The sequence below is a fragment of the Nilaparvata lugens genome, chromosome 10 (assembly GCF_014356525.2).
Source record: "Nilaparvata lugens isolate BPH chromosome 10, ASM1435652v1, whole genome shotgun sequence".
Classification (NCBI taxonomy): Eukaryota; Metazoa; Arthropoda; class Insecta; order Hemiptera; family Delphacidae; genus Nilaparvata; species Nilaparvata lugens.
Window position 1 is genome coordinate 14981059 of NC_052513.1, and position 26881 is coordinate 15007939.

The 26881-nt window shown below is 32.8% G+C and overlaps 1 protein-coding gene and 1 long non-coding RNA gene across 2 annotated transcripts in view; one reads left to right on the top strand and one right to left on the bottom strand.

Annotated features, from left to right (window-relative positions):
• Positions 1–26881, top strand: part of LOC111044523 (nucleoporin GLE1) — a 168438-nt gene that overhangs the window by 117966 nt on the left and 23591 nt on the right. The gene's annotated exons all lie outside the window — the stretch shown is intronic.
• LOC120353282 lies at positions 2431–25690 on the bottom strand. The gene is made up of 2 exons (XR_005572271.1): positions 25322–25690; positions 2431–2468 (listed from the first exon to the last, which is right to left on the bottom strand). It is a non-coding gene; the product is annotated as an uncharacterized LOC120353282 (long non-coding RNA).

Sequence of the window (26881 nt, forward strand, 5' to 3'; positions counted from 1 at the left end):
TGTGATGCAAGTTCAATTCTCAACAACCTAATCCATCTATCAGTCGCAAATTCAAGTAACAAAGCATTTTACTCGTATGACATCAATCACAACCCAAATAAATAATCGATAATTTTTGTTACACAGTGGCTAGCCAGCTCTATAGACATGCAACGACAACAGATTTCTTTCAAATAGCATAAATCAGCATTTGAGCCACTTTGGATCACAGTTGCATTCTTCAGTCTAGAGCTGATTAATAATGACACATTTGGCATAACATCAAACACACGCCTTACGGGTTTTTGGCAGTGACTAACAACAAAAAACTACTGATGCCTGAGATTTTCACTTCACCTCTTGCCCTCAGCAAATAGAACAAAGGCAATCGGTTGCAAAAATATGTCAACAACATGAAAGTCAGTCGTGTGCCTGTGAACACTAACACTTAGGAGCAATATGCAAGTCTATAATATAAAAATCTGGTTTCGACAACGACAACTTTCCTTGCCGTTATGAAAATCGATCACCTGACGCTAGTGTTCCCGCGTATCTCAAGTCTACTGTTCAAAGATTTGATCCAGCTGGTGACAGGACAATAACGCTGGAGACCCACGAGGTCTGCAATCTCTTCATAGTGAATCATTTAATAGAATCAACATTGCCAACTGTTTGCAACTGGATAATCACATTTTCTCGAATTTCGAGCTTATTTTTAATTTTAGGTGAAAATGTTACTGAACATCAATTGTAGAGATTCTCATGCTCAATCTTTCCCACTAAATTTTTTTTTGTTTAAACTGTATCTGAAGCCTGATAATTGAAAATCTAAAATCAAACTTTGCATAGATGTGGCAGAGCTCCTGAAATTTTTACAGATATGAGACTTGTGGCAGTTGATATAGCTTATCAATGACTATTTTAGGTATAAATTTCATCAGAATCGTTGGAGCCATTTTTGAGAAAATCGCGAAAAACCCTGTTGGTGACATTTTCGCCATTTAACCGCCATCTTGAATCACATTTGATCGAAATTGTTCGTATCGGATCCTTATAGTGTAAGGACAATAAGTTCCAAATTTCGAGTCGTTCCGTTAATTGGGAGATGAGATATCGTGTACACATACACTCATACAGACCAATACCCAAAAATCACTTTTTTGGACTCAGGGGACCTTAAAACGTATAGAAATTAAGAAATTGGGGTACTTTAATTTTTTTCGGAAAGCAATACTTTCCTTATCTATGGTAATAGGGCAAGGAAAGTAAAAAATAGTAGCTCTAGCTCTGTAAAACAGTTGAGGTCATAATAAATCTGCTTCATAAATTTCTTTGGGTGGACAATTATTATAGATACTTCATCTATTTCCATGACATCTATATAACGTTTACTAGTTGCTATTCATGATTGTTAAAGCCTCTCTTATTCATGAAATTCAACAAGATTGAGAGAGGACTAATAGTCCTAGCTCCGCTAAATGAAGAATGTATTCATTTCAATTTTCACAAATTACTGGTGATACTCTTATAATATTCGAGCATGTATAGAGTTAGTATCCTCAAAATGAATTACAGTGTTGTAGACCTAAAATATCCCTATCGACGTTAACATTACAAAGTGTATCATTATAATTTATCTTTCATAATACTACCCGCATTATTAAAATATCACCTGAAGTATAACTTGGTACTTTGTGAAGGATTTATGGCACTTGAAAATATTATCATTATAATTTTATTGATTCAATGAAACAAAATTAGTATGTAGAATAATTTGGGGATGATCAACAGACACAGCCAAAACTGTTCCTCCACCGAATTTCGATTCATTAAAATAGTCCAGCAAATAGGTTATGTTTTCTTCACTTTATAAAATTTTGTCTAATTTTCTCACCAAACACTTGAAACAATAAAATTTCAATTTAGAAAGATTAAGATCCGAATTGAAAACAAAATTTCTTCTACTTAGCGCTCAAAACTGTAAAATAAATATTAATTTGAAATATTTTGTTTTATATTTTATTTTATCCCTGTATGAGCCAAAATGTCAACCTATTCCTTTTCAATATGTTCTATTAAATTGGATTGCTAAATATAGAGTTACGACTCTAAGGCCCGGTTGAAAAAGGTTGTATTTTAACCGTGATTAACTTCACGAGAACCAATCAGAGAAGGTGTTTTTGGAAAGACAGCTTCTCTGATTGGTTCACGTGGAATTAATAACGGTTAAAATTTAACTGGCTTTTGTGTAACCGGCACTAATATTATAATAGCAACTAGAATAAGTGTCTTACTGTATTTTTGAATTACGAAAAAGTAAAGAGTGAAATGAAAATAAGAGAAAGCAACTCACCGTTGGGCCCGTATTTTTCCTGATTCCTCTTGACTTGGTCAAGAGACAACCCCCTCTCTTGGTCAACGCTGAAGTAGGTCAGAGCCTCTTCAACGGTTTTCATATGACCATCTTCCATTTTGGACGGTTACACGCTCTGCAACACACAAAAACACAAAAATTAGTAAAATATTTGTAAATTCATACACCGAAATAAATTAAGGTTGTCATTGTAAAGGTATAACATATATATCGGCTTCAGTCAACAGTGAAATTTAGAACATGAACGCCCCAAATCATGGGATATCTTCCAAAGCTATCTTTTCTCTATGGATATACTCAACAAATACAACAATTGAGAGATTGTGACGCACTGGAAGTTGGAAAAAATGGTAACTTTCCCTGTACAGTGCAGAGAAGACATTCTGACAGAAATCTGAATAGCCAATTACTGGCAGAATATGAATAAGTATATGTCAATTATTCAAGAGACATGAATACACAGCAAACTTTAAATCATTGGAAGCATCATAAATAATACAGTAATACTTTCCCAACCAATTACTATTAACGAGTATATTAGGGAGGATAGAAATTATGATTTAATAGGCAATAACTCGGTCCAATCTGTACTTCACGCGTATGAAACGATGCAATAAAAATTGTGCACTTGGGAATTATTACAGAAAATAAAAAAAATGAATAATGACCGCTTGAAATTTAGCAAATGTGCAGATCAGAGCACTGACAGTGACAAACCTAAAAATATGTAACGATGTTAGGGTGAGTTGAAAATTTCAGAGCCTCCACTGTCTCAATAAAATTCGAGTTTTGTCTCAGTGAATACAGCAGCATAAATCAGATGCCGTGGGCATCAACGCCACTCAACTTTTCAATAAGAAACCGAATTTTATTGGTGTGCAGTCCGGTGAGTCTCACAATTTTCTTCATAGCGGTTCAACAAAATTTCTAGTCGGCTAAAAATAAAATTCAAGCAACAGTTATCGATACTGAGTCCATCAGCCAATGGGAGTTTTATAGTTATCTAATTTTAAGTAACCCACTTGTAGAAAAACAGAACTATCATCTTCACCCATTGCTAGAAGAACTACACAATTTATAATATTGTTAAATCGAAAAATCTGGTGTGGCGCACTCACACAACTTTCCTTGCCTTTATGAAAATTGATCACCTGACGCTAGTGTTCACGCGGATCTCAAGTCTACTATTCAAAGATCTAAGCCAGCTGGTGACAGGACAATAACGCTGGAGACACACGAGGTCTGCTATCTCTTTATAGTGAATGATTTAATAGAATCAACAGTAGTCAATGGAATAATTACATTTTCTCGAATTTCAAGCTTATTTTCAATTTTAGGTGAAAATGTTACTAGACATTAATTGTAGAGATTTACATGCTCAATTTTTTCCACTTGAATTTTTTTGTTTAAACTGTATCTGAAGCCTGATAATTAGGAATCTAAAATCAAACTTTGCATAGATGGGGCGGAGCTCCTGTAATTTTTACAGATATGGGACTAGTGGCAGTTGATGGAGCTTATCAATGACTATTCTAGGTATGAATTTGATCAAAATCGTTGGAGCCGTTATTGAGAAAATCACGAAAACCCCTGTTTTGACAACATTTTCGCTATTTTAGCCGCCATCTTGAATGACATTTGATCGAAATTGTTCGTGTCGGATCCTTATAGTGCAAGGACCTTAAGTTCCAAATTTCAAGTGATTCCGTTAATTGGGAGATGGGATATCGTGTACACAGACGCACATACACTCATATACACACACACACACACACACACACACACACACACACACACACACACACCACACACACACACACACACACACATACATACAGACCAATACCCAAAAACCACTTTTTTGGACTCAGGGGACCTTGAAACGTATAGAAATTTAGAAATTGGGGTACCTTAATTTGTTTCGGAAAGCAATACTTTCCTTACCTATGGTAATAGGGCAAGGAAAGTAAAAATGAGGTTTAAATATTTAAAAATACATATTGATCGAATTCTGATGAGTTTCTTGTTAATTCATCATGTAATTGCACGTTACTTGTTCTGCCTTGTCCGCAGTTCAGTGACAAGAGAATCCTCATAGGGAATAAGTAAATTCAACATTGTCTGAGAGTCAAAGCCACTTTAGATAGTTAAGCTACAATAGATAGGCAGGCCAACAAAACTATTTGTTGAAATGAAAATAGCATTTTTTGAGTAGTAAAATCATAAAACAATTCAATAATGTCAGATACTACTACCTATCTAATATCTATCACTTCAAAAACCATAACAAAAACAGTGACTTACAACCTTGAAATTATTGTTCTTTGAATAATTCCACTTGAAAATGAATGTGATAGAGAACAACTTGCTCATCATAGTTGGTAGGTACTTCAGAAATTCAAACAGACTTTGTGTGAAGAAATTCGAAAATATGAGACTAAAAATAAAAATTCTAAATTGGAAAAGGTATAATGTAAATATTCAACTATTCAGACATAACAATTTGAATAAATGAGCATTATCCTTGCTTGGATATTAAAAAGCAAAAGAATCTTTCAGCAAAAATCACCTTATGTCTAATAATAAGTAATACAGAGTTTATTTTAAAAAGAACCACAGATTAAAGAAGTTAGAATTTAGATAGTCCATGGAAAACCTTGTAAGTTAAAACTACTCTATTAAAATTAAGGTATTTCACACAAAAATTTCCAAGTTTCATACATTAGGAAGGAATATTTAAAGAACTGAGATAGTCGAAATTATCAAACGGGACTTACTGATTAAGAACACTCAAACCAACAATTTGAAAAATTACACATTGATCTTAGAATACTACTTAGAACATCATATTCAGACACACAAAACCTTATTCAACTCAACAAGTGTTCAACTCAAATAAAGTGAGCTGTACATTATTTGACAATGGTATAACACTAGCGATTACATTCACCTAATAACACACTGAGGAAACCAACTTTGTTTTATCAGAGCCTTCACAAAGCTAGATACCGGCCTGTTGTATATCTGTCAAAACTGTTAAACTCCCCAGTATTTTTATGTATTATTTCTTCACATTGCCACTGTCACACCAAATGAGATTCTAAAAAAAATGCGATTCAATTCACCTTGAGCTTGCAGACACGACACAATAAACCCGTGAGATAAAAAATCATTGCCAAAAAATAAACAAGGAACACGACATTGCATAATGTTGCCAAAATTCTTTGCAAAAGTTGAAGGCATCTAGAGTTATAGACCACAATATTTTATTCTCAATTTTAGAATTAAACCAGAGCCTTTCAAATCAGCTAAAATAATCTGGTAGAAACAATCCTCTACTTCTTTATCCGTCGCTACAAACAGCCCTAGGTGAGCCCTGGCCTCCTTCACAACACGCCTCCATTCTTCTCTGTTCAAAGGATCTTTCTTTCCATCCTCTCACCCCCATCTTTCTCAGGCCATCCATCACTTGGTCTACCCACCTGTTCCTTGGCCTACCTTTTTTTCGTCTGCTGTGCAACTTGCGATTGAATACTATTTTGGGCATTCTAGCCTCACTCATCCTCATCATATGCCCTAAACACCTTCTTATTTGAGCCTTAACGAAGCGTACTAACAACTAACAATGGCAAATTTGATCATCTTGAAGTGCTGAACAATATCTTGCTGGAACGGAATTAAGGTTGAATCAGATTTAGTAGGCCTAGTGATAAATTGAATAAAAAATCATTTAGGACTACAGAGCAGTACCTTTATTTTCAGCAAGAAACTTATCAAACCCTGATTTTTTACTTTTAAATACATCTTAACAAAGTTTGATGTAATATTGTTGAGAAAATATATTTTAGAAAACTCTTTAATATTTACAAATTAATCGTTATTGTAGTTTTTATAATTCAACTTTAACTTATCTCTTTATTTGAGGATTTATTTTAGCATTTGATTAGTGTATTCTCACATACGGTTCATGGGAGGGACAAGAGATGAGTATGCTGTCCTACAGTTCTAGGTGGATCCAAAACCATAGGCCTAGATTTTCAACCACAATTATTTTGCGGATTCAATAAATTGCATGCAGGCGTATGTTAGATAACTATTGAATTTCAAGCAATAAGATTTATTTATTGTTAAATTATCTAAGGAATTTCTAGACATATGGACATTATATTAATTTCAATAAAAAATATAAAATAAAATTAATCTGTCTGACAAGTGTATAATCTATTGGAAGAATAAGGGAAATTCACACTTTAGAAACCTTTAACTATTTTAGATATTATAACAATTATTCAATCAAATAAAAATTTCAAAACAAAAATGCAATTACGGAAAAAACTGAATATCTTATAACCATTACAGCAATTGACAAATTAGCATTAAATCGAGTCAATTTTGATAGTTTGATAGAACTGAAGCAAATCAAGAAATCACTAAAACCAAACCGTTACAAAACTTGAACACGTTGCAAAATGAAAATTGCAAATAAATACTGGTCAAAATAATTAATTGTAATATTTAAACTGTAGAAATTAACAGAAATTTATGAATAGAATATTGATAAAACCCTTGAATTCTAGCAAAAATATTTGCTATAATAATAATTGACAAAAACTGGTAGCGGTCAATAAAATAGGTTAAGTCGTTATAACCTAAGTCGAACAACGCCACATAGCAAAAGTTACTCAGTTACATTGAATTATACTTGATATTGTTTTCAATAAATGATTAAGAATGAAATATTTGTCTCAAAAACTAAGGATCGACTCACCTTTCAACCTATCCTAATTTCGAAAGAAATAAGTAAATGAGCATGAGATACGTCACGCGCAAGGAAATGTTTTTGCAAGTCGTTGATCGCAGAAAACAAAAACACTAAACTATTGATAGGACCTAACCACTCACTATTTTACTAAGTTTCTTACTGAACTTATTTAATATCACAAATTGATGGAAAACGGAATCATTTTACAGTTTTCTTGCACAACGATGACATTTTCAATTTCCACTGACTTCAGACCAGACGACTAAAACCAATGCCAACTTGAACGAAAGATAACGTCACTGCTTTTTCACCGTCGCTATTGTATTTGACAAATTGAAAAAGTTTTGAATTTACACTAAAAACTTCTTTTCAACTCCATTATTTCTAAATAAATGTGGAACTAAGTATTTCAGTGCTGAATAATGTGTTCTATGACATAATCCATTAAAAATTTATGTCCAGCAGCTGTTCTCGTGAGCCCCTACGCAATTTTAGTGCTCTTGAAGCAAGCTTCATGTGGAATGATTCTATTGGCTGGTGTGTCACGTGGAGTGGCTGTGACGTAGCAGCTTCTGTTTGGTGGGAAATTTGAAATTTCTCGGGACGAAATCCTTGACCCGACTTTTTTCACAATATATTCTAAAAAAAATTTAGACAGTAATTTACTTCATTCATTTAGAGTGTCAATCTCCATTAATACTCATAGATTAATTAAAAACGTAATATCAATGAAAAAATTACTAAAAACATGGCCTGTAATGAAAATGAACTACTTATCCATCCATCCACCTTGAGGAATTTAAAAGTTTATTGAAAATTATAAAGCCATTAATCAATTTATGTATCGTAGATTTCACCATACAAGCTTATTATAGAAGCGATACCAGGTTATAGAAGCCTATAAGCTCTATAGGTATAGAAAATGCATATTTTACAAGGACCAGGAATAAATAAATAACAGCACTGATGTAATTGTTATGTCGCCTTGTTACCTACCGGTATTTCCTTTGTTTCAATCAAGAATGTAACTTTTCATTTCAATTTCTGCAGTTTTCTTTATAAACTAACTTCCAGATTAACCATCTATTCAAGCAGAGATATGTGGATGAGTTTAAAGCGAAGGATTTCAACAGATCAATAATTTTATTCAATATTGTATAAAGGGAATAAAACTATAGCATTAAACAAAAAAATAAAAAATACGGTACAGAATAAGAATTCTGCTATTTCTGGTTTGAAGAATAATTGAACAACAATATGTTTTATTATTATAATGATAGGCTACACATTTTATTTTAGTAGTAATCAGAGCAAAATTACACAATAAACAGTTCTATTATGCTGAACCAAACTTCACACATCAGATTAATTAGATATTTAATATATAATTTCAGAAAAATATTTATGTAGAATAAGGTAATTTGAAAAAACTGTCCTACCTTCATCATTGAATCTATTGTTATGATAATATGGTAGCGCCTACAGTATTCAAATTATCATCAAAGGATATCATCCATGCATGATATTTTCTTATTGGGTTAATCTTACAATTCAATTTTAGGGCATTATAGTATCATTACTGTATTTTCTAGTGTATTCAAGTGTAACTTACTCGTATACATGATACGGTACATATAGCTCTAAAAACTTATTAGGATATAAATTAGAATATAAATAAAAATATGAATCTGAGTAGGTACCCTTTTAAATTATTTTAGCACGATATGTTTTGGCTACTAATGCCATTTTAAAGTGATTCGAACATTTTTTTTTTGAAACCGGTCTTTCTAAGTACGGTATCAATAAATCTGTGGGTTTTGACAATTTCTTAGTCTTTTTCATTTAATATGATTTGAAAATGGCATTAGTAGCCGGAACATGTCGTGCTAAAATAATTTAAAATGGTACACAGATTAATATTTTTATTTATAATAAAAGTAGCCCTAAAGAAAAAAATACAAACTAGGCCTATAAGATACTTAGGAGACAACTAATAATTCTTTCATCAATGCAAACTTTCATTATCATAATTTTCTTTTATAGTGATGATAGGAGAGGCCTGCCCTATGTGTTGTAGGCATATATGACATTCATAAAATCATTATAATAGAACAATAAAAAAATATTGTAACCATATTTTTCAATCGTATTTCATGAGTTACGGTACCTCTTTTTGATGGAGTAGCTTCGTCAGCACATCTACAGAAATGCAACAAAGCACAAAGTACGGAGCGCGCGGCAACCACTAGAAGAAGGAGCGACGCATTTTTGTGAAAGCGCGAAACGGTACTATTATTTTCTCAAGTTACTTTTATTTCTACAATGCGTAGGACTAGTTGCCCGGGCAAAGCGAGAGCGGCTGCCAAGTCCCACCACTAGACAATTTTAGCACACGGACGATTGCTGTGTATGCTGAACTAAGGCGGTCGATCTTTGCTAAAAGATAGAAAGAAAGACGACCAGCAAGTGTATATTAGAGATGAGAGATTGCGCGTATTTTTGTGCCAACCTGGTCGATTTCAGTCAGCACCTAGATTTGCAGTTGTGTCGCCAAAAAGCTACGATTCTAGTATTTAGTCCCGACCGAAATTCTTTGGCTTTGTTCCTTGCCAGCTATTGCCGAAAAGCTGGTTTTATCCCAAACCTGGCAACTCATCCAACTGTTGTTTCCAATTTTATGAATTTCGGATGTCACTAAAAGTGGAGCATTGCAGTTTTTTTTTAATTTGAGGTGTGCTTGTTCCAATTATTGTTGAAAGTCCATCATCTTATTATAATCAACCATTATGATATGTCTCTTCCAACACTAGAACTGATTAAATGCATTGAATAAAAATTTTTCCCGGTGTTGTAAAATGAATACCCTAGTCCACTTTGTGATAGATTTGGACTGTGAGTCCAACATTATAAAATATGTTGGATTTTTTATTTTACGTTTTTTGAAGTTTTCTTATTCATAAGTCTGTCTAATTATAATAAATTTTGAGTGAGAGGTGCCGCACCGTTCAAAACGTTCATTTACAAAATGGGGAGTTACATTTCTGTTGAAAAATGTGACATGATTTTTGTCTTTTGTCCTAATAATCATACAATTCTTTCTGAATTAAACCAGTAATTTGGCTAGAAGCAAACTTTAATTTAATCATAGGAGGTTAATTGCAAGAGAGTCAACAGTGGATGAGAGTCAGTAAAGCTCATTCAAAAATGAAACCATCCAATATATAAGACATCTTCAAACATGCTACAGTTTTTCACGATGAGTACTTTTCTGCTAATAAAATTTGTCACAAAGATGAGATTTTCATTTTTCTAAAGAGGTAGAGGGAGGTGAAAGATTACAAATTGTTATATTGGAATCAACATGAAATCTTAAACCGTGAGTTTATCAAATTAATTTAGTTTCACTATCAGATTCACTACTTATACTCTTACTCAAAATCAAAATATGATAATTGTCTGGCATGTATAAAAGTTACTTTTTATGACAGTTTAAGAGGACCATTAACAAGAAGGCTTGAAAGTTGGCATACATGCACGCATACATTTTAACTTTTAATTACAGTTTTAGTGGATCATTGATTGTATCCAACAATTGGGTGAATGATTATTTGTTTTATGCAATTTTTGCAGTCTTCTACCCTCAAAGCATCTAGCTCCACATATTATTGAATATACTCAATGCTTTTGAGAGTACAATTAATTTTTCATTTTTGATTTTTGAATTAATTTTGAGAGTGGAATTAATTTAATGCCTTTTGGGAAATCAATTCCTCAAAGCTACAGTATATCAGCACTTCAGCAGTAGAAGGATTATTGAGAGAGTGCATTAATTAATCAACACTCTTTATATGATTTTTTTAATTATATATATATATGTATATATATATATATATATATATATATATATATATATATATATATATATATATATATATATACACTATAGGATACTGTACTTGAAATAGAACGATTCTCATTTTTTTCATAATTGAATGATTGAAGCATTTATATTTCAATGTGGAGGAGCACTACAATGTTAGTTACTTAGAAAAGAACGTGCATTAATTAACCCAGTTATAATTTCTTATCAATGATTTCTACACAGGATGAAAACGATTAATCACCAAAACTCCTCCAATTTTGTACTTAGTACCTATTATTAATGTTCGATGAATTAGCTTACTCAACGACAAAATATTTGGCTGGCAATATAAAAGCCAATAAAAAATGTATACTGATAAAAAAGAATGAAGTTTATTAATTAATCAAGCATGCATTCAATCAGAAAATGGAAAATTGCTTGATTCAGGATCAGAAATTTTCTCAACTTAGTACTGATATCGGTTAGTGTATACACTACATCTTTTTTGTTTCTATTGGAATTCCAATAATAATTGAATGCTGTTTAAAAAGTTGGATATGAGAACTAAGAAAGAAAGATGAGTGAAATAGAAATATGGCTGAATAAAAGGAAAGAATAATTGATAATTATTATTAAACAAAAATCCCAATTCATCATTTCTCTCCCTAAAATTATATTTCCCGCCTCTTTATAATTATATTCATTAATTAGCATTTGAACAAATGCAACTTCCGATTTATTTCCATCTGTAGAAAGAATAATATTATAAAGAGGAGGGGAAATAGAATTTTAGAGAGAATAAAATGATGAAAGGAAAAGTGAAACAAGCTCCTCAACCCTGCACAATACTCAACTCACATCATTCAGCATACCCAGTCATCCACCCGCTCTAACATAACCTCAAAGTCCTCACGTCTATTTCTGTTATCCACTATTTTCGTTACAGGCGGTGAGACCAGCAATGTTGCAAGGCGCACTTTAAAGTGTCAGCATCGTTTGAAGGAGGAGAGCATTGATGTTATTCATAAAGAATGCTGACAGTTAAAAGTGAAGAAAAAAGAGTAAGTTGACACTTTCCTTTCTAATTTCGCCCTCCGCGCGACATCAATCATGATCACTGACCTTGGTGCCAGAGCTTTTTCTTCTTCTATTTACTCAGCTTCCTCCACACTCCGCACCTCGGCTAACTTTGTTTCCCGGTTGAAAATAAAATAGAAAAGTCTTGAATCTTAATATAATGTCTGGTTTCAAGATCACGGATTCGAGTGGGTGATTTTGGAGTAGTTCTGTTAAGTTAGTGGTAGGAATGACACCTATTTTTTCACAGAATATTCTGAGTATGTATAACACCATAGAGAAACAATAGCCTATCCCATGGTATAGGGCGTTTATTTCGCAACGTTTACTGTTATCTCAAGCCGATTACTGTCGGTTATTGTCGATTTTTACTGGTTTGACCGGGTAAGAGTGTATGAACGGCACAATATGAGAGACTACCAGCGTCATAAAGTTTCACAGGAAAGAACTACGTGGACTATCAACCAACTTGAGATAACAGTAAAAGTTGCGACATAAACACCCTATACCATGGGATATCTACTGATTGTTTCTCTATGATAACATCCTGTGGAAGTTTCTGCAGAAAACAAAAACAAAAGAGAACGGTGCATATGAACATGAATAAAGAATATTATGGATACTATACAGTATTATTTTATGAAAAATATAATATATGTTGTTGGTTATTCATCTTGTTTTCACCAATATTATCACTATGGTATTTTTATATAACTTTAAAGTGAAAAAACACTCACATTGTATGGTGTGGCGACGACCATTTCGTGCTGGTGCTGCACATTTTCAAGCCAAATAGAAACTCTTTTTTTGTTCAAATTTGTTCAGAGTTTCCATAAAAGCACGAAACGGTCGTCGCCACACCAAACAATGTGAGTGTTTTTTAACTTTGAAGTTCTATAAAAATACAAAATAGTAATATAATATATTATATATTAATCATCATTCCTGGACCGAAAATCAAGTAACGAATCAGTGTGTGATTACATACGGTAACCTTATCTTTTGGACAACATTAACATTTTATCAAAATTTTTGGAGAGAAATAGTACAGGCTCAGCCTAGTTTTTCCTCCAATGTCATAATTGTATTATGATTATATTATTTTATACAATAAATGAATGAATGAATTTTATGTAAGCAGAAATAAAAGGTTATTATTGTATTTTTAATGTTATGAGAAATAAATACTTTTTCACAATATTAATAATATAATGGGCTATTTTGGAAATGTATTTTTCATAAAATTACATTTATAATAATTATTGTATAATTGTAAAATATAATGTGAATTCGATCCACACATTATTGTGAATAATTTATTTAAGATGTTCATAGTAATTTATTTTAAACTTATTAGTCGATTTATCCATTGGAATCAAGTTAGATGAATTCACGGTATAATGAACGGTACCTATATATGAAATAAACTTGAAATAAGTGGCTTGTTAAATTGATTATTTATAAACACATCTCAAGGCTTTCATTCTTTCTTCAACTCCTTTTCAAACCTTGTAATTTTCTATGGTGTGTTTCTGCTTCTATATTAGTTTATAAATTTCACATATTATCACTTGTTTTTAAAATACTATAAATATTGTTGAAAAAAGAAAATTGAATAAGCTTCTTCCAAGAATTTTATAATTTTATTATTTTATTATTCAACGAAAATCATAAATAAATGCTGTAAATCACCCCGAAGACTTCTGCTACTGCAGACATTGACAACAGGGTTAACAGCTAGATGGAAATTCGATGAGAACTACTATCCAAAAATTAGTTGCCAGCCCGGGAATCGAACCTCCCATTTGGGAGGTACCGGGTTCGATTCCTGGGCTGGCAACTAATTTTTGGATAGTAGTTCTCATCGAATTTCCATCTAGCTGTTAACCCTGTTGTCAATGTCTACTGTAGCAGAAGTCTTCGGGGTGATTTACAGCATTTATTTAGGATTTTCGTTAAATAATAAAATTATATATTAATTAGCATTTGAATAAATGCATTCTCTATTTAATTCCATCTGTTCTTCCAAGAACGCTATGACGAGTACAACAGAGAAAGCATAAGGAGAGGAACATGTGAGAGGTGAAAGAAGGGAAACAAGAGTGAGAAAGAAGTATGTGGAACGGGAATGTGAGAAGGGGAAGAAGGAGTCTAGCTTCAAGTGCACAGTTGAAGTGCTGAGAAATACCACAGACTGCAACCAATTAGTTATAATAACGTGAGTGTTGCACTTGAATTTTTTCCCCGTACTGTGACAATAAATGGAATTTCTTTCTATCGCTGGATTTTCCATTCAGAGAGACCTGTTCCACAGAATCCAGCTTTTTCCTTCTTCCACAAATTCCATTTTTACAGTATCACATTTTTCTTCTCCATAAAAAAATCCCTATTTCTTCAGGCTTTTTTCTTTCAAAAGTTCTGCTTATCATCACAATTTTCCTTCCTTTCCAACACTAAACTTATTTTCTTCTACCACCTTTTTTGTTTTCCCGCCTTTCTCCTATGCTTTGACAAATTTTTCTCCCACGACTTCCCTCTTCTCACACAATTCCTTTTTTCTTCCTCAATTTTCCTTTTTCAATTGGGAGCGAACCTAGAAGTCGACTACAGTTTCCTTTGTACAACTTGAACAATTTTTAGATCATTCGTTACGAATTTGCTTGAAGAAAAACAGGTCAATTCCCCTCCTGCATAATTATCCTATTATATTAAGCGAGCAATTTCTGTATTTTTATATATATTTTTATATCTGGTTATTTATGTTAAACGGATCTCGAAAACGGCTCTAACGATTTTCACGAAATTTGGAACATAGTAGGTTTATGATATAAAAATTCGATTGCACTAGGTCTCATCCTTGGGAAAACTCGCTGAACGACATTAAAAGGATAATTCATCCTTGGCTGAAACAGCTGTGGATAGTAAAAAAGTGAGTGAGTATGTGAAAAATCAAAATATCGCATTCCCGAAATTATTCATCATAAGATGACATTTATAGCCAGCTGTGAAATATAAACATGATCATTTTAGAGAATTGTGCTCTGTTTATCAATAAATAAAAATAACGAGCGAAGCTCGGTGCCGCGATATTATAATAATATACATGACTGTATACATACAAAGACTTCATTATATGTAAAACTCAATTTTTTGTCCCTCCACAATTTTCCTTTCCCAAAACAATATTTCTCCACATAATTCCCTCTTCCTATCAATTTCCCCTTTTCAATCGAAAATAAACCTCTATAATATGACAATCGCGGTATATCAATATGTAAATTTGACAATCGCGGTACATCAATATCTATAAAACAAAAAAACACACAAAATACCTTTATACGGTACAACAAAACACAACTTTGGTAAAATTTGAACGATTTTGTCAGGAAGCTTTACAAATTTACATTAATATGTAACTTATCATAAAATTCCCTCCCTGATTTATTTGCAATCAAACTAGTTTGTAATAAATCTCTCACAAATTCGCATAAAGATGTACCGTATCATACAATTTCCTTCCTGATGCATTTGCGATGCAGACAATAATAATTTTGTAAAAATAAATCTTCATATATTCACATGAAGATATATGATACAATTCCCTGCCTGACGTCTGTACAGCTCAGCCAGTTTTGTAAGAAATCTCCACAAATTTGCGCCGTCAAACAGCGACAGCTAAGTCACCAGAAAAAGATAAAAGCTGCGACCTCACACTCAGCCCGGGGCTAGGGGATTAAATAAAAACGTCTAGACCCAAAACGAATCCGCACCTATATCAAAGGTGGTGGAGCTGATTCGAAAGAGAAGATCTGACGCGGAGAATGTATGTGTGAAGGAGAAAGAAGATAAGAAAGAGAAGTGGAGGTAGCTCTCGTCACATTTGGCACAGAGATGCGATGCGGCAGTGCCGTTCCCTTATATTTGAGTTGAGTAATTCTGTAAAAGCAAACGAACGACTGAGAACGTAAGGACGTTCTGAAAATAGAGTGTACGGGCTCTGATGTGTGTGTGACGAACACCAGGGAAAGAATAAGGAGGAGGAAGAATAAGATGATGGAATAAAAATAAGATATTCAGGGAGAAGAGTGAGAAGGAATAAGTAGAATAAGAAGATGAAATAAAAATAAGAAATTCAGGGAGAAGCTATACACACAATCTGCAATATTCAGACAACAAAAATGTGGGGAACTTCGCAAAGGTCAATACGGTCGAGGTTTACATTAATTATATATTATTCTACAACAAAAATAAATTGTAACTCAAAATACAGAGGGCGCCAAGTGTGTTATCACCACTACTAATACTATACTAGCTTTTGTTCAAGTATTTTGTGTAAGAGTGTGAGGAGTTTGAAAAGTGTGCGAAGAACAAGAAGCTATTTATAGGTGCAGTCAGGTCTGCTGTGGTCCATATCTCTCAGCGGTCTGCAGTGTATTTTCATATTTTAGCGGCTTTCATAAGACGGCACCAGCCAGCGCACACTTAGCTCATAATCGATGAAGCTGCTTTTTTGTTGCATTCTACAGATTGCTGGGGGGAACGATTGAAATGATGGGAGTAAACAGAGTTTGTTGCATTGCATTACTTGGTTTCGATGGTAAAGTCGGTTTCGACTTGGTTTCGATTTCAAATAAGTCTTTCAAATAAGTCCCAAAATCTTGACGTTCACGATTACAACACACGAAACCGATCTGACTATCACTTGGTGAGGCATAATAGTAAAAAAACCAAGCTATACTGGTAGATTATTCTATGAAGGTTACCGCTCATGCTGAAAAGTATTGAAAATACCCAGACATTTAAAAACCAATTGAAAAAGTATTTAATTGATGCAGCTTTTAATAGCTTACAAAGAGTTCCTTTCAGATTGAACAAGCTTCAAAGAATTTAAATATGACGAGTAATAAGAATAGGGCTGTATTATCGACTGCTTATAAAATGTTTACTTGACTATTCCATATGGATTGGTGATTTAGGTTACACTTTGACTGTTCTGTATTGTATGGAATTGAGTATTCTTAAGAATGACTTGTCTTATACTCCCTCCTGGAGTCTCCAAGACGAAATCTTAAAAAAAATAATTTGGAAATATACAGTGTATATCTAGGCATTTGAGACTCATGAGCTATATAGGCTATTTGTTATGTATCTGCCATACGCTAAATACATAAATAATTTCAAATACCACCGACTACTGGTCAAAATTTCAGTATTATTTAAAATTCTTTTCCAATTCAAAAATCAATTTATTTCTCAGAAGATAAAACATTATTACAAAACATTGTAACCAGAGCTGAAAAAACAAAGATTATTCAATAATACTGGAATGTGATCTCCAATGAGATTGTCATGTTCATTGAATTGCTTGGTTTCAATGGTATCCTTTCAAGTACCTACCTATTACTCAAATAAAATCAAATATTTTTTATTCCATAAAAAAATAGTGCAATACTGTACAATACTGACTAATATTGTAAGTATACTGGCCAAAATGTCAGTATTAATAAAACTATTGTATAATAGTGGAATGAAATCTCTGTTGATTCCAAAAGAAACAAATGAGCTACATGTTTCTAAAATAACAAAGTATTATTTAGTCAGTATAGATGCAATATTCGATTACACCTCGGTTTGTGTTAGCATTTATGTTGTATGGTGGAGATAATAATTCTTATATTTTTAGTTTCTGTTGTTTTTGTAAAAAAGGACTAAATTTCAGAGAAGTGGAATCATAACCTCATCTCGGACTTAATTTTATCTCAAATATTATCTAAATTTGGGAGAGGAATAGTACAAGGAGTATCCTTAGTTTTTCTCTCCCAATCAGTGCTTTCTTATGGAAAAATAAATAAATAAAATTGAAATTATTTTCTTGAGAAGAGTATACTATCACAAAACAGGGTGATATAAGTGATACAATACTATCATACTAAGTTTAAAGAAGGTAGTGAATATAGGTAGGTACCCTTTATGATAAAATTATAATGATGTCGGTCTCTCAGTATTTATCTCATCCATATTATATTATATTTATGAAGGGTTTTCCAAGGGTTGATAACAAGGATAAAGCATTAAGATGGGCATATAAGAATGATGTAGGTTACAGCTCTAGCAGATTGATGACCTTCTTATCTTATCTTTTTTCTCACTGAAAAAATGTACGACCTTTCTGATATTCTGATCCTTGAATTACCTCTTGATTGTTTTTTGTCACATAAAGTAAAAAGTAAATTGGTATGGCTTTTGTTGGTGGGGAGTCCCTTGCGGGAAGGTCCGGCCCACCGCCTGAATATATAATTTAAGCCGTCAATGGGCCTTACGACTGTCATACTTCAGCCGGGACCTACAGTTTAAAGTGTCCATCCGATAACACATATTTTGTTACATATTTTATTGTCGATGCATTTCCAATTTTCTCCTCCTATCCTACTGATTAATGTTTGATGGTCAAGTCTTTCCTCATCCAATTAGATTATCAATGTTAAAAAAAAAATCAGAAAATGCTTTCTACTACATGCAGAGAAGATACATTGCACTTCATTTATTGGATCAGCCATAACAAAATTAGAAAGATGGTGTATTTATTCTATCCAAATCCTCAAATTATCTCTACTTTGAGCTGTATCACTTATGTATGGTTTCAAGCATTTCAGAATCAGAAAAAATTACTGTATTCAATAATTCATTATATTTTATTTTATTATTTAGTCATCATTATCATCACCATCATCATCAGAGTTCTGCAGAGTTAGGGCAGGTCCAAATTTAATGTATTCAATAATTCATTATTTTACAGTCATAATCAGTGTTCTGCCCTGGGGAAATTAATTCATGATTATAGATGTATGTCCATACATGATTTCTCCTTTTCCATTTCTCTCTGTTCTGTGCTATTCTCTTCAGCATGAAGTTAGTATTGTCCCTCCTCCCTGACATCATTCACCATCTTCACTCTCCTCCGCCTCATCACCCTCTCACTCCCTCCCTCCACAACCGATATGCAATAATCTATTTCACTTCATATTTAATTCTAAAATCCACAGCTATATAATGATTCTTAAAAATAAAATCATATATCATACGGCTCCCAATATTAATTCTGCAAGAGGAAATAATGTGCTCCTTGAAATTTACATTTTTATTTTATCAATCACTCTGAAATTTAACAATCTTTGTCAATGAATTTCAAATGAGTCTCAAAAGACCAAATTATTATTGTCTTATGATCTATTAAGGTGATTTTTTAATCACTTTTACTATAGTGAGGTCCACGTTATAATGGCAGTGGAGAAAGATAGGAAATCAAAGTTGTCGTTACCTCTGTCTTGTCAATGCCTTCTATAGACGGTAGCTGATACAGGTATATTGATGTAATATTAACTGTTGATTCTCGTTTAAAATAATAAATTATATTTCATTAAGGAACAAATTATATTTTTGAATAATTTTAAATTGAATTTTCATAATCAAGATGAAATATTTTGTTAATTGATTATTAATTCTACATTGCTAGAAGACGATCTGGAAACAGAGCAAAGCGAAAAAGAGATAGCGCTATCCGCTTTGTTGAATGATAGACAAGGATAGCAATACCATTGCTAATCAAATACTGCCATTATAACGTAGACCTCACTATAATATGGTGGTGTGTTGGTTGTTCTGGCAACATTGTATAAACAAATCTCTTTGTAGAATTTCTATCTTTTCCCTTGCCAAATTACAACAAAGTTATACACAGTATTCGTTGTTATTGTTTCTTTTGAGTGGAAACATTAAAATTTGCGTTACCGTGCTTAAGTTGGAAGGTGACAAAATATTCACATTAATCCACAACAGAATTCACCTTTTTGAAACTCACACCTTTCACACATTGTTGATGTTTCTCTTACACAAAATATGATAAAATTTGCGAGCGTTTGAAGCTGACAAAATATCCACCTCAAACAAACAAAGCATCCAATAATCAGCAACAACCAAAATCAATTTATTCGCAGTTGCTGCCAAAATATCTTTCCCAGCGTCCACCAGAATCTCGTTTGTAAATATCAGGTTTTATGAGCGCAATCTATTCTTGCTGTTGAAATAGATCGTTTCAAGAAACTATTTTCATGGCTACTTCAGCATCCGCTGGTCTTCAACATCTTCAAGAGTAAATGTACCGTGGCGTCAATACACCCAACCGAAACGTGAAACAGATTTCTGTCTTCTTTCTCCTTCTTCAACATCATCATATAAGCTCTTTCTCTTCTTTAATCAAAACATTGAGCAATTCTCTGTCCTTCTCCCTTTCTTTTCCTGAGCATTGTAAGTCCCTTTTCTTTTTATTTAATCAACATGTGAAAGAACGTCGTTTTGTTTGTCTTCTTTCTTTCTCACTTTTAGATATCATAAGTCGTTCCCTCTTCTGCTGCTGTCATTTTTCTTTCCCTCTATAACTTTCCAGCTTTTCCCTTTCAATTTATTTTTCTTTTAGCTGCTTTCTTCCTTCTCTATTTCTAAAATATTTTAAAGTCTTTTTGTTTCTCATTTTTGGGTACTGGATGATTCTTATTTTATTTAAATAATACTATTAGCCCTATAAAGAAAAAGTTGACACATTTCAATTTATTTGTTCATTACCGGTATTGTAAAACCTTATTACATCTTTATGTATAAATAAAGTGTGTAAAATTGTATAAAAATCTCTACACGTGTAGAGAGGAAATGCAATATTTTATTCAAATTGTACTATCATTTGAAGAATTGATAGAAAGTACCGTATGGTATATGTGTTTTTCTGTAAAATGCTTAAGTTCTCATTCCAAGTAGGCATACCCCGGTACTCTATTTGTTTAGCAGTCTTCATAAATACAGTCCAAATTTTATGCAAATATTATCACTGATATATATATTTTATAACTAGAAGTTATATTTCATTCATAAATTCAAAATAAGGATGTTCAAATTCCTATTGATCAAATAATACTTTGTTATTGTATAGTGCGGTCCACGTTATAATGGCAGTGGATAAGGGAAAAAGAATAGCGATGCCGATTCTCTGCATTAATTAATTATATTTCTACACTGTCAAAAACATACTTGGCATCGTTGTGGACCTGGAAAAGGATAGTATCACCGGCTTTGTCGAATGACAGACAAGGATAGCGAAATCAAAGTTGATCAATTACTGTCATTATAACGTGGACCTTACTATAGGTACTATATGATAACTGCAAGTACAGAATATTTTCTGCACGAATTGAGGAATCATTGATCAAAACTATTGGAGTACCTAGGATGCAGTTTATCAACAAAGATGATAATATGGAGCATGACAGACATGTATAAGGTAATAAAATGTAAATGGAAAACTAAACAACAGTCTTAAAAATTCTTGTGGTGTACGGTGAAGGAATTTAAAAAGGTTTTCCCAAGAAATGAAAATTCCAAACATACTTTCAAATACCTCACCGGTACCATGAAATACTAATTAGTACGGTAATGTCCTGATGAGAATGTAAAGTATTTAATGCATTTCATTGTTGGGTGCACCATTTCATAGCCAATTTTTACGGGTTGTGCCCTTGACAGAAATAGACAGAATTTCAAGTAGTTCAGTACCGTACAGGATTTTCATTGTCGAAGAGTTGTGAGTTATTCGTTTAACCCACGCCGATTAATGTAATTATTACAATATAATCTACTAGTAGTTCTGTGAACAGTAGACCTCACGCAGTATTCTCATCCACAAGTACCTGATTGAAACTATAGACCTTATGGAAATACAGCAATAGGCTGGCTTCTCCACACTTCTGTGTAATCACTGGTCAGCTAATTTTATGATGAATAAATGTTATAGTCTGATTTTTACTCTAATACTGGCGTATGAAGGAGTCTCCTTTTTCCTTTTATATTATCCTTGAAATGCAAAATTTCCAAAAACCTTGTATATACGTCGACGCGCAATTAAAAAAGGAACATACCTGTCAAATATTATGAAAATCTATTACCGTACCGCGTTTCGCCGTAAATGCGCAACATATAAACATTTAAACATTAAGAGAAATGCCAAACCGTCGACTTGAATCTTAGACCTCTTTTCGCTCGGTCAATTATTTTATCACAATAATATCATATCGAGATGGTAGTGCACTTTGTAGTAGGCCTACCCCAATCTTATAATATATTTTCTACAATTTTCAAAAGAAGTCAAGAAGGTAGTTTAGTACCGTAGGGCACTTGTAGTTTTCCTAGTAGTTTATGAAGTTTCCTCAATTCACTTCAATTATTTAATTCCAAGTGCGTACCCTATAATAAAAACTAGCTGGATATCTGAATGCGTTTATGATCTGGGACGGACTACTGCTGCACATTGTGATATCATTATCATTCCTTCTCACTACAACCCGAGAAGGATAAGCGTAGAAGAAGAACAATACATTTGAAAAAGAATCTACAAATTTTGAATCAATCTACACATCCAAACCATCTCTGTGGAAATAACTAGACCGTTTTTGGAAATAAATTTTAATCACCGTATGAGATTTGACTAAAAAAGATGACATTTAGCAGGTAGTGTGCTTAGTCTAAAATAGCTCCAGTCTGAATCATTCAGCGGGCGATCATTACATGTTTCCTTCCATTTCGGTTCTGACTAATTTTAATGTGCTCTGGCTTTCAGCCAAATGAAGTAATCTATTAGCTTCATTCGATAGATTTTTACAACAGCTAATGGACACTGATGATAACTAGCAACTAGCAACCTTCAAACAATCCACCTCACTAGTAAACATCAAGTAACGCAGTCCGCGGTATATTAAAGCAGAGAGGACAGAAATAATATTTAAATACAAAGTGAACGTTTTATTAACATATTTCTTTACTTTATGATTGAAGTAAGAACCTATACGTTATTGAAGTGGAATCTTCTCCTAACTACCGTGACGCATCAGTGTAACATCACAGCAATATGGTCTCTGTCATTATAGGCCTACAACAAACTACCTATTCAAAGGTATTTTCCACTCGCCGAGGAACTATCACATGTCACAAAATCGATTATAATTTACTTTCATTGATTGTAATATTGTTTACCATAGGAATAAATCATACACTACATATAAAATTTATTGAATTTTATGAGGAACTTGATTAAGTTGAAATAAATCAATTAACATTTCTCATATTTTCCTAAATATGCCGACCAATTTTCAATGAATTTGAGTTTATTCATAACTAGCAGGAAACTCGTGCTCCGCAATGGTCTTTTTTAAAACTTGACGAACTGAAAACTTGAAGAATTGAAAATAGGCCTATAACCATCCTCGGTAAATTAAGAATCTATATGCAAAATTTCAAGTTAATCAGTCCAGTAGTTCAGACGTGATGATGCGTCAAACATAATGTTCCTATCCCGTACGTGTATAAGCCAGTTCTTTCCTTTATTATAGTATAGATTATATTTTCACTAGCTCTATGAATTTAGTTGATATTCATTATTCAGTTATATTGATTATTTGATAGAATTAGGCTACATGTGAAGTTCTAATATTATTTATTGATTTCATGGAGAACGGTACGGTACCTAGTTTGATAGCTTCGATGCGAACACTGTTCATATCTTTTTTTTTTCAATTTCAATTTTTTTGTTCAAAAACTTGGTGTGGACGATTTAGAAGAATTTCATTTTGTTTAATATTCGAGTAGACAAAAACTAGATTAATTTATCAGAATAATTGATTATAATAAACTCAACTTAGACAATTCTTATTTATGATCATTCTTGAATCAATATTATTATAGATAGAGCAATGATTAGTGTACAATCATATTATTATGGATTATTGATCTCCTTTTGAAGGTACCGTAATAATGATAATTGTGGAATATGGTTTCAAAATTCTGTTCTTATATATTTTTTGATAATCTTTGAATATCACAAATTACAAAAATTTATATTAAAATATTTATTGTAGATTGAATACAATACGCTGCTATTTTTCCACAACTTCACCCTCTTCAAACACTCTTGTTATTGCTACCTGTAATTATTAGCATGAGGTTATTATTTGCCTTCACTTATTCATCTTCATCCCCCTTCACCAAGTGTCTCTCTTCATTTGATTAGCAATGAACCTATCAGGCTATTTTTGCAATATATAATTACTAAAGTGGCCAACTTGAATTTAAAACTACTGGAAGCTCTGTTCAAATTGTAAGTTAATCTTACTTTTTGAAGAGATTACATCATTTTATATGAATAAGCTAAAGCTAATCTAAAATCCATTCACTTGGAAATGCGATAAAGGAGATGCAAATCTTTATTGTATATATGTTGACCTCAATTGAATACACTCTTAAAATAGGCCTCTTTCTAGGCCCTTTAGCTAGGTAGATTAATTTTTTTTTAATATTAACCACCTACCTAACACCTTATTCTTTATGAGTGTAAGACCAATAAATTATCTCTAAATTTATTAATAAATACGTATGATTATATTTTTCCATCAACTTCATTGTAGGCTCATTATTGAAACCCTACATAATATTATTCTTATTTAGTGTTCCAACTCACATTCATGATTGTTTTATATAATTTATTCACTGGCATGAAATGTACATTTTCACCTATTGATTGATCTGACAAAATCATTGCACTATGCATTTTACAAATAAACCATTATAATAATAATCACAATCAATGGATGTATAAGATTATGTTTGATGCATCCTAGATAATAAGTATATAATAATTTATTAATTTAGCCTAAGCAACTATTCAACTTTCCTATTCCGCCTATAATTTTTAGCTGTATAAGCTGATAATATGAAATAACTCCTATTAATCATTAACTATTACTATTATTCTTTCATGAGGCGAATATTTATTACTAGGCCTACTCTTATCTATGAATAAAATTATTGTCATATTATTGCAACTAGCACTACATTTCTGATTGTTAAATATTCTATTAACTGGTATATAATGTGAATTTTAATCTATTGCTTGATCTGATTAATTGTATTACTGGTACCTATTGATATTGATAAATTCTATATATTATTGTGGAAAATTAGTAATGTAGGTCCATGATTATTTGAAATTGTTGATTTATTGGTACACAGAATTCATTAAAATGATTGGGGAAGGACCAACAGGCACAGCCCAAAACGGTTCCTTCCCCGAATTTTGATTTATGCACTATATAGTCCAATATAGAATTGATATTATTTGAAACTTATTGATATTTATTTTAAAACTAGTAAGTGGATGAAGAACTGTACTCACCACACTTATGAACGTGCGTATACTATTGTCTAGGTTCGATCCCGTATGAAGAAAAAAAAATAACACTGACAGTCTATAGATAGTGCCCACACAATCACTTGGAGTATTCACTGTTGTCGCATGTTTGAGGGTGTTGCTTTGAGTAGTGTCTGTTAACGGCACACTGGGGACTTCGCTTCAACGGGCAAAGCCGTAGAAGGGGGGCGTCTTTAAGTAGTGCCGGTGGCAGCGCTGCGCCTTGGACAAAATCGGAACTACTGGCGGGGAAGGGAGGGCGCTCGGACAGCAGGTGTGCGCCCCTGGTCAACGACGAAAGTATTTTTGAACGCTCGTCCACTCTATGCACCTCCTCGCCTCGTCTAAGCCCACTCCTCCTCTATTATGCTCCTCTCCTCGCGTCTAAGCTCAAGCGCTCTCCCGTGAAACACCGCCAGGGATCTCAACGAACCCACCCCGGTGTGAATGTCGAAGTCATGAAGTGAAAGTGGAAATTGTAGTGCAGTTCAATTCTGTTTCTGCCATAAAAGCTTTATTGATTTAACTAAACTCGCAGAACAGAAAGGACACGTGAAAAAACACTCAGTGACCCAAAAGTAACTCTGTAACCACCCATGAGGTTATAGCTGAAGCCTCATAATGAGTATAAGCATAGAGAAATATATAACAATAGCGTAAGTAGATATCCCATGGTATAGGGAGTTTATGTCGTAGTTTTTACAGTTATCTATCTCAAGCCGATAGTCCACGTCGTTTTTCCCCTTGAAGCTGTGTGACACTGGTAGTCTCTCATATTGAGCCGTTCATACACTCTCACCCGGCCAAAACAGTAAAAATCGACAATAATCGACAGTAATCGGTTTGAGTTAACAGTAAAAGTTGCGACATAAACTCATTATACCATGGGATATCTACTTACGCTATCGTTTCTCTATGGTATAAGTGACTTTTGGGCCATCCTGTATATAGGGCTACTGTTATAAGTGACATAACTCTGTATAAGTGACTTTGGGCCACTCTGTATATAGGGCTACTATAGTATTTGAAGAAATAGTTTTGAAAAATAATTTTTCCAAAATAATTTATTATTATAAATAAATAAATATTTATTATATTAAATAATTTATTAAAATGGAAATAAATATAAGGCGGTTCAACTAAATTTTAAGGCTAATCATTTTTCAATAGCTTCATCTTTTACATGAATCTATCATAAATTCTATGCACTCTTTTCATTCTAATTTGTTGCTTCTCTCATTAATGAAAGAACAGTAAGAAGATTCAGTTATATTTGATGGAACTCTAAATCAGAACTTTGCAAAATTAGAATTAATAAAGGTTTAGATGAATAAATCATGGAGGCTATATAAATATTTAACTAGAATCTATTCATAGGTACTTTAAAAATAGAATATGCTAATAATATCAATATTGAGGAGTGGATAACTTTTATTGTTTCAATAATTTCAGTAGCCCTATAGAGAAAACAGTAAAGTGAATATATTATTCATTAATTTAATCACAAAAACATGACATTTTCTATATTTCAAGAAGCCTATATTT